We start from the raw sequence: 12,875 nt of genomic DNA, 5'->3' as shown, positions 1-12,875 counted from the left end.
CTGTCTCCACCTTGTTCATATATACTGCGGTCTTTTTCTCACACTTGTTGACTTACAGTGTGTATTTTCCCCTCCCACCCCTCTAACTGCAGTTGCAGATGTCACTGAGTTAGGAGGGACAATAAGTAGTGCAGATGGGAGCAAGAAGTTGCAAATGGCCATCGACAGATCAAGTGAGTGAGCAAACTATGGCAAATGGAGTTCATTGTGGACAAGTGTGAGGTCATCCACTTTGGACCCAAGAAAGATAAATCGGAACATTTTCTAAATGGTGAGAAACTAGGAACTGTGGAGGAGCACAAAGATTTGGGAGTCCAAGTACACAAATCATTAAAAGCTAGTAGACAGGTACAAAAGGCAATCAACAAGGCTAATGGAATGTTGGCCTTCATCTCAAGGAGACTGGAATACAAAGGGGAGGAAGTTATACTTTAATTGTACAGAACCTTGGTCAGATCCCATCTGGAGTATTACGTTCAGTTTTGGAACACATAATCTTAAAATTAGAGCTAGGCCATTCAGGAGCGAAATCAAGAAGTACTTTTTCCACACAAAGGGTAGTAGAAATTTGGAACTCTCTCTTCCAAAATGCTGTGGATGCTAGGACTATTGGAGCTTTCAAGATTGAGAGAGATAGAGTTTTGCTAGGTAAGGGTATCTAGGGATGTGGAGCAAAGGCGGGAAAATGGAGTTGAGGTGCAGATCAGCCATGACCTAATTGAATGGCAGAGCAGACCCGAAGGGCTGAATGGCTGACTACTGTTCCTAACTGTCCTATTTACCCTTTCTGCAAGGTGCCTCTCCGCTTTAGGTAAAGGCCATCCCGACTGTACAGCCCTCCCTGGCCCCAAAAGTGGTCCCAGTGTGCTAAAAAACTGAAACCCTCCTTTCTACACCATTCTTGAAGGCATGCGTTGACAACCCTAATCTTTCTCTCCCTGTCTGGTTCAGCATATGGTACTTGGAGTAATCAATAGATTACTGCTCTGGAGGTACTGCTCCTTAATTTTGTACTTAGCTCTTTGAAATCCCTTTACAGAACCTTAAATCCACTCCTAGCTATGCCGTTACTATCATAACTAGCTTTTCTCGTGGTAAAATTAGCTATTGCTTTAAAAAAATGATGTTTAAAAAAACTATCTGAAGCAATAAATAACGTGCTTGTATTGCTAAAGGCAATTTTAAAATATGTGCACTTAATGCTAGTTTATCAGGTGTATGATTTAACATCGTGTTATTACTGGATCTCTTGTGTCAGTTGTCTCTTTTGAATATGAACAAAATTATGTTTATATATGGCAGTAACCTTCACACTGACTCATTTGTTCTATGTCTTTAATCAAAATAGTAACAGTCATAATTCGCAATATATTAGATTTCCCACATTCCATTGCAAGGATTTGTACCTTGCCCCTTCTTCAAAATTATAAATGTAAAGAGTGCTAAATGTTAACTGAATTAGAAACATTGAGCTAAGTTTCATTATTTTCTTTTCATTGCAGTATATGTAATGTATGACGCAGCTTTTATGTCATGACACATTTTTGATATTCCATTAACTGGGCTGTTGTATACACACACATATTTCTATAATTATCTATATCTTATTAAAAATCTTACATAGCCACCCTTGACTTCCTGTTCTCATATTATTATCACACATTTTGTGTTAACTCTTTCCCCATTATAAATTCCTACATCAAAACTTAATATAGGCCTTGCCTATGTAAAAACTTCACTTTGAATGTACAATCTGGCTACTGGGTTCCCATCAATCACTCAAAATGCTTTCTTAAAAATGTTTTCATCCATCTATTTTTTCCCCCCAGTAACCAAAATTTCTATGCTCAAAGTAAGGATTTAAACAAAAACAAAAATTACACATATTTCACAATAACAGGATTATTCTTTTTGTCTTTATTAAGATTTTACTTAAAGGCCTAAGTCTCTTCAAAAGCTTGGACGTGTTTGATATTTTTTTACCCAGACCTGTGACTCTGTGAGCTGAATTTGAATTGTGCCATCTGAGCATATGCAGTACACCTAATTTCCCAGGATGCATCAGTACCATTTAGTTATCTGTATTGATGGAATATTTTAATTTACCTACAAGCACTTTCTGCCCAGTCACTTTTCTTCAAATAATCTTGAAAAGGGCAGATTGCAAGAGCTTAACTGAATTAAAATTTATATTACAGAGCCTGTGTCTGTGTGATACAGTGAAAAAGATGACAATGTACTAATTATACACCTGTTGTAGCTCTTAGAAAGTCTATTAAGCTGAGAGAGAGAGCTGAAAGAGATTATGTTGTTGATCATGCTAAAGTTCGATTTTCAAAAATAACCAGTTAAATTATTAAGCCAATTGATTGTCTCATCTGTGCTTTGTTGAAAATCAGAAAAGGTCAATGCAAATGGTTTACACCTAAGAGAGATTTTAATTTCTAACACCTATGAGACAGAAAGACATAAATAGAGAGAAAACTTGTAAGTTTCTTTTCTCATTCTAATTTGATTTATTTACATAAAAGTTGGATTTTAAGAGCAACTCAAGAGTTACTTTGAAGTAACAATGGAAAGGGTGGGAGAGGAGGAGAGAAGAAGTAGAGACATGGGGTTGAAAGAGAGAGGGGTGAGAGAGAAGAGGGGCGAAAGAGGGTAATGGTAGAGGGAGGCAGTTATGGATAACAGAGACAGAGATAACAGCGGGGTGGTAGAGGGAGGAAAAGAGGGATGGAGACACTGGGTGGAGAGAGAAGGGGTGCATAAAGATGTGGTAGAAAAAAAGAGACAGGCTATGAGAGAGGGGTCAGTTGAGAGGAAAGAGGGGTGGGTTGACAGAGAAAATGAAAAGTGGTAAAGAGAGAGGTTAATAGAGAGGGTAGTTCAGAAGGTAGGGTTGAGAGAGAAGTAGAGAGACAGGTTGTAACAGAGAGGTGGTAGAGAAAGGGGTTAGTTGAGATGGGTTGAGAGACACATAAAGGAGAAAGAGACAAAGAGAGGGAGAATGAGAGATAGCGAGAGACAGTGAAAGACAGATGAATAGTTTCTTTTTCCATTATACTGTTTTGTTTAAAAGAAAAACAAGTAGAGTTTTGAAAGCAAGCAATGCAACTTTGAGGGAAACAGTACGAACAGACAATGGGGAGAAGGAGGAGGGAAACTGGTTGAAGATGAAGGTGCTTCTGGCCTCTTGTTACCCATCCTTGTGGAAGTGAGTGGGAGTAGGGGGAGTTAACGGAAGGTTAAGGGTGAGGTAAGCAACACTGGAGCAAGGAGAGGGAAGAATACAGGCGTTTTGTGGGTATTAACAAAGAAGAGATAGGATACTGATGGGAGTGAGTAACTAGTAGAAAAGGGAATTAGTAGTGGGAAGATGATGGGCTGAGGGACACATTTTACCTGCAACCCCCACCTCCAAATGCATCCTGTAGCCACTGATGTCAGTCTTAGCTCAGTAGCAGCACTCGCCCCTGAGTCAGAAGGATGTGGGTCTGGGCCCAGTCCAAAAGCCTGAGCACATAATCCAGACCAACACTTCAGTGTAGTACTGAGGGATTGTTGCACTGTTGGAGGTGCTGTCTTTCAGATGAGACGTTAAACCAAGACCCCATCTGCCCTCTCGAGTAGATGTAAAAGATTCCATGGCACTATTCGAAGAAGAGCAGGGGAGTTCTCCCAGTGTACTGGCTAATGTGTATCCCTCAACCAGCATCACTAAAGCAGTTTATCGATCATTTATCTTATTGCTGTTTGAGGGATTTTGCTGTAATACAAAGACAGAAACAAGTAAGAGAGTGACCATGTTCTCTGACATTCCCTGTGCAACACCATGGGAGATTACATCTGCGCATACTGTTACCATTATAAATTCTAATATCCACAATTATAATGGAATGTGTCAATGCAAACACGTCACCCTACAATTATATAATTTGGTGACCAGATCCACTAAATAATCTTTTCCTTATAAATGCATTCTGAAAACTTTTCATTCACCTTTTTTCTCAGTAGCAAAAATGTCCAAAAATGAGTTAAGCAAAGCAAAACAATTCAAAAGATCACATATTTCAGAGTAAAATACTTAAATATAATCCATTGAATTGTTTTTTGTGTCTTTTAATGCCTTAATTATTTTATTTAATTTAAGGCCTCAGCCTTTCCCCAAAGTCTTGGCTGGGATTTGATACTTTACTAACGGTGGTAACACTGTTAATTGAATGCAGATTGTGCAGTGGCAAGACATGCAGTGTACCTGATTTCTAAGGGCGCAGCAATACTGTGGTTTTTGTTCAGTTTTTTTTCAGAATTACCCTAAAAAAAAGCTAATTTTCAAAATCTTTATTCAGGAAAAGCTTATCTGAGCATTTTTTTAAAAAGAGGGTATGTGTGTATGTAGGGGAGAGGGAGAGAGTGAAAAAAGACAGACCTCTGATTACATAACTGTTGTAGCTTTTATTTCATGTTCTGCAATCTTCAGAGACCATATAATGGGAGTAAAATTCAACAGCAGCAAGGGTGTAGAATTGCACTAATGGATCACTACCGCCCGTTTTGCAACCTTGCCAAAGTTGAATTTTACTCACAATGTCTTTCCTCGACTTAATTTGAATTAATTTTCGAACAAATTAGTTCAATTTTGAAACAAATGCCTATAATACTACCTGATTATCACTTGTGTTATGATCACGGCACCTGAAGCGCATCTTGAGCAGACCTATAGCATGCTCAATTGTACATCTAGAAGCGATGTGGCTGTCATTATATCGACGCTGTTGCTCGGTGATGGGGTGCCTCAGAAGTGGCATGAGCCACGTGTGCAGGGGGTATCCCTTGTTCCTGAGGAGCCAGCCCTTAAGGGAGTTTGGTGCTTGGAAGAGGGGCGGGATGTTGGACTCCCGGAGGATGAAGGAATCGTGGCAGCTGCCAGGGTATCTGGCACGCATGTGAAGGAATCTCTTGCGGTGGTCACAGATGAGCTGAGTGTTGATGGAGTGTTAGCCCTTCTTGTCGATGAACAGTCCTGGCTCGTGTGGAGGTGCTCGTGTTGCTATATGGGTGCAATCGATTACACCCTGCAATCGTGGGAAGCCAGCCACAGCGTTGAAATTCCACTGCCCTCTCCATCTGGCTGAGGTCATCCATGGGGAAGTTGACATAGTGCGAAGCCCTGCGAAACAAGTCGTCGGTGATCTGCCTTATGCACTTGTGAGCAGATGACTGAGAGACCCTGGCGATGTCCCCGGTAGCACCATGGGACGATCCGGAGGTGAAGAAGTTGAGGACAGTGGTGACTTTGACAGCGACAGGTAAGGAGATGCAGCTCGGGCCAGCTGGGAGCAGCTCGGCATGAAGGAGGCTGCAGATGTCTGCGACTACCTGGCGACTGACTCTGAGCCTCTGTATGCACTGTTCCTCAGAGAGGTCCAGGAAGCTGAGCCTCGGTCTGTAGACCCTGTTGCGAGGGTAGTGCCTCCTGTTGTTGCCCTCCGTGCTCTTGTACCGGTGGCGCAGCATTGTGTTGTGGAGCTCCACGTGGCCGAGGTGGACGGCGTGCCTGGCGAGGCTGGTGATGTTGCTCATCCTTGGATGAAGTGATGAATGCAGCCATCACGCCCCCATCCTGATGGTGTGAGTTTGAGGGGGTCCGTAAAGCAGGTAAATGTGTTTGCACAGCAGAGTTTTGGGTGCAAATTAAGAATTTTGAGTGAAAAGACAAAGGTGTTGCAGCGAAAACTTTGTCTGAAGTGACAGAGTGCCCTGCTGCAATAAATGAGGTTGTCTTCCCACCTGTCAAATAATCATTTGCATCTCCCACTGGCAGCTGGCTGAAACACGTCTGCTACAACAGGGAGTGTTTCCCACAGCACGGGAAACACGCTGAGGGTCCTTCAAAATTGTACCCCTGCCAAAATGTTCACTCAGTGAGGTCTCTCAAGTACCTCAACTATCTGACTAACTATGTAAATTATCATCCCGCCAGCTTGAATTGCCGGTGGGAGTCCCGCATTCGGGAGGTGTGCGCGCACCCGAATGCATCACTGGGGAACCCAGAAGTTAGTGGGTTGGAGCCGGGCTCCGAACCCGCTCCGGGTTTCTGCCATTTTACAAGCCGTCCTGCCCCCCACGCACCCGCTCTGCCATCCAAAAATCGGCCCCATTGTGTCTGACTAACCTGATTGAGTTCTTTGATGAAGTAACATAGAAGATTGATGAAGGTAGTGCAGTAGATATGGACTTTCAAAAGGCATTTGATACAGTACCACATAACAGGCTTATTCGCAAAATAGAAGCATATGGTTTTAAAGGAACCGTGGTAACTTGGGTACGTAATTAGCTAAAGGATAGGAGGCCGAGGGTAGTGGTGAACGGATATTTTTCTGGCTGGAGAGAAGTATGCACTGGGGTCCCCCAGGGGTTGGTATTAGGATCATTGCTTTTCTTGTTTTATATATAAATGACCTGGACTTGGGTATGGGGAGTACAATTTCACAGTTTGCGGATGATACAAAACTTGGCAACATAGTCATTAGTGAGCAGGACAGTAGCAGACTTCAGAAGGACATAGATAGACTGGTGAAATGGGCAGAAACATGGGATCTGTCCTGGGGCCTCAGCTTTTCACCATATTCTAAAATGACCTGCATGAAGAAATAGTGAGTTGTATATCCAAGATTGTAGATAACTAAGTTAGGAAGTACAGTAAGTTGCGTAGATGGGAGCAGGATGTTATAAATGGACATAGACAAGGTGAGTGGGCAAAACTATGGCAGATGGAGTTCAATGTGGGGAAATGTGAGATCATCCACTTTGGATCCAAGAAAAACAAATCAGAATATTTCTTAATGGTGAGAGACTAGGAGCTGTGGAGGAGCAAAGGGATTTGGACCATGTACACAAATCATTAAAAGCTAGTGCACAGGTACAGAAAGTAATCAAATAGGCTAATAGAATGTTGGTCTTTACCTCGAGGTGGGTGGAATTCGAAAGTGAGGAAGTGATGCTTCGGTTGTACAAAGCCTCGGTCAGACTAGAGTACTGCATTCAGTTTTGGGCACGGAACCTCAGGAAAGATAGATTAGCCTTGGAAGGGGTACAATGCAGATTCACCAGAATGATACCAGGACTAAAAGGGTTAAATTACGAGGACCGGTTGCATGAACTTGAGTTTAGAAGGTTGACGGTTGAGCTAATCAAGGTGTTTAAAATGATAAAATGATTCAACAGGGTAAATAGAGATAAAGTATTTCCTCTGGTGGGGTAATCCAGAACAAGGGGGCATAATCTTAAAATTAGAGCTTGGCCATTAAGGAGTGAAATCAGGAAGCACTTTTTCACAAAAAAGATAGTGGAAATCTTGAAAACTCTCTCCTAAAAGGCTGTGGATGAGATGTCAACTGAAATTTTCAAAACTGAGTTGGATAGATTTTTGCTGGATAAGGGTATCAAGGGATATGGAACAAAGCTGCGTCAATGGTGTTACAGTACAGATCGCCCATGATCTAATTGAATGGCAGAACAGGCTCGCGGGGATAAATGGCCTACTCCTGTTCCTCTGTCCCTTTCAAGTAAAGACTTTAATGACAGCATTAAAAAGACACAAAATATAATTCATTGGAAACCATGCTATTGTGAAGTATGATGTGGAGATGCCGGTGATGGACTGGGGTTGACAATTGTAAACAATTTTACAACACCAAGTTATAGTCCAGCAATTTTATTTTAAATTCACAAGCTTTCGGAGGCTTCCTCCTTCCTCAGATGAACGTTGTTGGAACGTTGTTGAACGTTGAGGAAGGAGGAAGCCTCCGAAAGCTTGTGAATTTAAAATAAAATTGCTGGACTATAACTTGGTGTTGTAAAATTGTTTACAATTGTGAAGTATATAATTGTCTCATTTTTTAAATTTTGGTTAAACTCGTACAAATTTCTTGGTCCATATTTATAATGGAAACTATCTATGTAAACTTGTTGTGTTGTAATTTCACCCTCATGCTAGTGGTGGTAATGTAGCACCCCAGTGTTGCATCTTCCATTTCCTCAGACTGTACTCCAGATAAGATAAAAATAGATAAAGAGGAGATACTTAAAAGATTTGCAGTACTCAAAGTAGAAAAGTCACCTGGTCCATGTGGGATACATCCTAGGTTACTGAGAGAAGTAAGGATGAAAATTGCGGAGGCTCTGGCCACAATCTTGCAATCCTCCTTAACTATGGGGATGGTGCCGGTGGACTGGAGGATTGCAAATGTTACATCCCTGTTCAAAAAACGGGAGAGGGATAAACCCGCTAATAAGGGCCAGTCAGCCTAACGTTGGTGGTGGGGAATCTTTTAGAGACAATAATCTGGGACAAAATAAATTGGCACTTGGAAAAGTATGGGCTACTAAATGAAAGTCCGCACGGATTTGTTAGAGGAAGATCCTGTTTGACTAACCTGATTGAGTTCTTTGATGAAGTAACGGAGAGGGTTGATGTTGTATATATGGACTTTCAAAAGGCATTTCATGAAGTACCACATAATAGAATTGTTAGCAAAATTAAAGCTCATGGGATTAAAGGGACAGTGGCAGTGTGGATACAAAATTGGCCAAGGAACAGAAAGCAGAGAGTAGTGGTAAATGGTTGTTTTTCAGATTGGCAGGAAGTACACAGTAGTGCTCCCTCAGGGTCAGTATTAGGACCACTGCTCTTTTGGATATATATTAATGACCTGGACTTGGGTATACAGGGTATAATTTCAAAGTTTGCAGATGGCACTAAACTCAGAAATGTAGTAAACAATGTGGAAGATAGTAACAGCCTTCATGAGGACATAGACAGACTGGTGAAATGGGCAGACAAATGGCAGATGAAATTTAACGCAGAGAAGTGTGAAGTGATGCATTTTGGTTGGAAGAATGAGGAGAGGCACTATGAACTAAATGGTACAGTTTTAAAGTGGGTGCAGGATCAGAGAGAACTGGAGGTGCACATACACAAATCTTTGAATGTGGCAGGACAAGTTGAAAAGGCTGTTAAAAAAGCATATGGGATCCTGGGTTTTATTAATGGAGGCATAGAGAGCAAAAGCAAGGAAGCAAGAATTTTATAAAACACTGGTTAGGCCTCAGCTGGAGCATTGTATTCAATTCTGGGCACCACACTTTAGGAAGGATGTTTAGGCCTTAGAGAGGATGCAGTGGAGATTTACTAGAATGGTGCCAGGGATGAGAAACTGGAGAAGCTGGGGTTGTTCTCCTTAGAACAGAGAAGGTTAAGGGGAGATTTGATAGAGGTGTTCAAGATCATGAACGGTTTTCAGAGAGTAAACAAGGAGAAACTGTTTCCAGTGGCAGAAGGGTCGGTAAACTGAGGACACAGATCTAAGGTGATAGGCAAAAGAGCCAGAGGCGACATGAGGAAACATTTTTTACGCAGCGAGTTGTAATGATCTGGAATGCACTGCCTGAAAGGGTGGTGGGAGCAGATTCAACAGTAACTTTCAAAAGGGAACTGGATAAATACTTGAAGGGCCGCCTATATTGTGCCCATAAAATGGGCAATCGGTTGCTGAATTTCACACCCAATCTGGACCAGAAGTACACAAATGCCGTATTGGCTTGGGTGACTTTTAGTCGTGCAGGGCGTCCACCTGAAACAGGTATAAGGCTCCTTAAATATTCACATACGCTGGTTGTAGGACCCCCAATGTGAAATTCAGGTGGAACCATGCATACTCCGCCTAGTTATACCTGGTCTTGAGCAGCCTAACCAGCTTTCCTTACAAGGACTGCTGGAGGCAGCTCAAAAAAAGGCCCAAGAAATTTTCCATTTTCATTTTTGTAGACCCAGAAGAAGCAGGAGTGCTTCTCTTAAGCCCACAAAATAAAAAACTCCAGCCTGCTGCTGATGCGTTCGAGGGCTTCCTCCACCCAGGGCACCTCCCCCAGGTTCCATGTGAGAGCCAGCCAATTTCTTGCCCTCCTTGACCGGTGAGCTGTAGAGGGACACCCATTTGGAGCTCACTGGCAGCATTTAATTGAGGCCTGAAACCGAATTTGGCTTGGGCTACTGGCCAGGATAGTCAGCCATGTGGAGTGGACGATCGCCCAATTTTGCATCCACTTTGGGTGCAAGTCGAATTTCTTCCTCGTTGAGCATAGAGGTGACAAAAGCATGGATATGGATGAGTGTTTCAGCGACCAAGATAAAGTGGGAGGTGAGCAACATTGAGTAAATGGAAATAAGAGATTTTGGTAGGATTGTGAGCCAGATGGCTTTTCCCATTTCCTTAGTTTAAGACAAACAACAAGAATAACTAATAACTTCATGTTTGGGCAGTTCTATTTTGTGGATCACAAAAATAACCTACACTTAGGGGGGATTTTTAACCCCCAGGAACGGGTGGGTTTGGGGCGGGTGGGTACTTAAAATATTTAATTTTTGGAGCGTGACCGAAAGCCGACAACAACGCGCCCTCTTCCGGGTTTAACCCAGGCACGTTTGGATGTGTGCGAGTAACCTACTCGCTATAGTCAGGACCTTAATTAATTCAGGTGGGCGGGTATTTATAGCGTCAATTAACGTCCTTGTGAGACGTTAAGTAGGCCTTTTTAAATTGAATTTGACTTAACTTTAAATTTAACATCTCCAGCTTGAGTTTCCTGGGACACGTGAATTTCGCCAGTGAAATGGAGGCGAGATTGAGCTGCAGTTCATGTGGGTATTTAAACTTGTGATTGCCCCATCTGAATAAAAGCTCAGCTTTTACAGCTGGTGTCTCAGGTCCCTCTGGCAAACGTTTGGCAGAAAGTTCTTGTGTTGATACAGCTTTTTCAGAGGACATCTGAGGAGGAAGAAAATGACCATCCGCAGCAGCCACGTCATGCTGTGTTGGGATCTGCAGGTGCACAAGAGAGAGGTGCACAACAAAGAGGTGGATAACAGCAGAGAGAAGAGCTGAGTGGAGAACGGCAGAGAGGGGAGCAACAGAGGGGCCGAGGTTGCAGGAGGCACTATCAATGTGAGAGGGTCTACAAGCAGATGCTGAGTTTCCTGGACCTCTCTGAGGAGCAGTGCCTACACAGGCACAGGTTGAGCCGGCAGGTGGTCATAGATATCTGCAGCCTCCTTGAAGAGCTGCTCCCTGGACCTGGTTGCCATGCATTGCCCGTCGCAGTAAAAGTCACCGCTGCCCTCAATTTCTTTGCTCTGGCTCCTTCCAGTGCACCATTGGAGATATCTCCAGGTGTTTTAGTCGGCTGCAATTAAGTGTATAAGGCAGGTAACGGATGGGTTGTTTGCCAGGACGTCCACTTACATGAACTTTCTCCATGACGACAATAGCCAGAATGAGCGGGCAGTCGGTTTTGCCTTCCTGGCTGACTTTCCACAGATGCAGGATGCAATCGATTGAACACACGTGGCAATCCGAGGACCACCACATGAGCCAGGAATTTTCATCAACTGATAGGGGTTTCACTCCATCAATGCCACAGCTGGTGTGTGACCACAGGTAGAGATTTCTACAGGTGTGCGCCAGATTCCATGGCAGCTGTCATGATGCATTCATTCTGCGCAGTCCAGCATTCCAGACCTCTTCCAAACAGGAGGCAGACTAAAGGGCTGGCTTGTTGGAGAAAAGGGATACCCACTACAAACTTGGCTCATGAAAACCTGTGAGGAACCCCACGAATGAGGCACAAAAGCGGTACAACCAGAGCCACATGACCACCAGGTGTGTCACTGAACAAGCTATAGACATGTTGAAGATGCACTTCAGGTGCTTGGATAGGTCTGGAGGCGCCCTTCAGTTCTAGCCAGCGAAGGTGTTGAGAATCATAGTGGTGTGCTGCCTCCTGCACAACACAGCACAACAGAGAGGGTTACAGGTGGAGAAGGACGAAGGCGCTCGTCAATCATCCTCTGATGATGACAACATTGAAGAAGAGGAGGAGGAGGACGATGAGCAATATGAAGATGGGGCACTGAGTGAGGGTTACTATCAGACAGTTGCATCACATTGCATAAGGATTAGGGTGAGTGGCAGTGGTGGATGGATAAATGGAGAGGTGAAGAAGTGCATAGAAAGTGAAGGATGGTTGCTGCTGAAATTTAAGTGGGTGCGAGGAATGACGTGATGGAGTATGCTCGGCAAGACAGAGTGAGAGGGGGGTGTTGTACACCACAGAATGTACGTGAATCAGCAACTATAGTCATTTTTCCTGACTTGGTTAGGTCATTAAAGTGCTTCCAGCACTGCACTTAAGACCGGGGCACCATGCTCCTGCTGCTCACCTCCTCAGCCATCTCCAGCCACGCCTTCTTGATAGCAGAACCAGGTTTCTTCCTCCCATTGCTGAGGTAAATTATTTCCCTCCAGGTCTTCACTGCACCCAGCAGTACTTCAAGAGAAGTATTGGTGAATCTGGGTGCTGCCTTTGTTCTCTGTGACTCCATGGCTTCACTTTCTCCTCCAAAATCCATTTTTGCATTGCCCCTTTAAATAGTGGACTTCAGATCACGTTGTGCCGGGTGTGCAATACACCCACTGCACAGCTTGGAGACGCAAAACCCGAAAGAAAAAATGTATTGTTTCAATTAAGATGCGATCACAGATTCTGACCTGCTCACTTCACTTCAGGGTTTTGCGTCCAAAAAACTTGGCAAAAGTTTCAGGTTTTAATAATCTTTAAAAATAGTAAATATGATTATGCGGCCACAGCTTGAGAAATTCATAAAATGGGCTGCATGCGGTGACACCACTATTCCTGGCCAGAATGGAGATGATTGGGTAATTCCCCTATTAATCACGCCTGGAGACTGCACTGCTGTAAGTGACTGGGATTGATTTAATGCACATAGTTTGTATACAACCATCCTCCACTTACTG

General features: G+C 43.3%; 1 protein-coding gene across 1 annotated transcript in view; it reads right to left on the bottom strand.

The window, feature by feature from the left end:
• LOC137308418 (early endosome antigen 1-like) overlaps positions 1-12,875 on the bottom strand; it is a 498,139-nt gene that overhangs the window by 196,141 nt on the left and 289,123 nt on the right. The window lies entirely within an intron of this gene.

This window comes from Heptranchias perlo, chromosome 3 (assembly GCF_035084215.1).
Source record: "Heptranchias perlo isolate sHepPer1 chromosome 3, sHepPer1.hap1, whole genome shotgun sequence".
In the NCBI taxonomy this organism is placed as follows: Eukaryota; Metazoa; Chordata; class Chondrichthyes; order Hexanchiformes; family Hexanchidae; genus Heptranchias; species Heptranchias perlo.
Note: the sequence above shows the minus strand (reverse complement) of the source record. Positions and strands in the feature narration are given on the sequence as shown.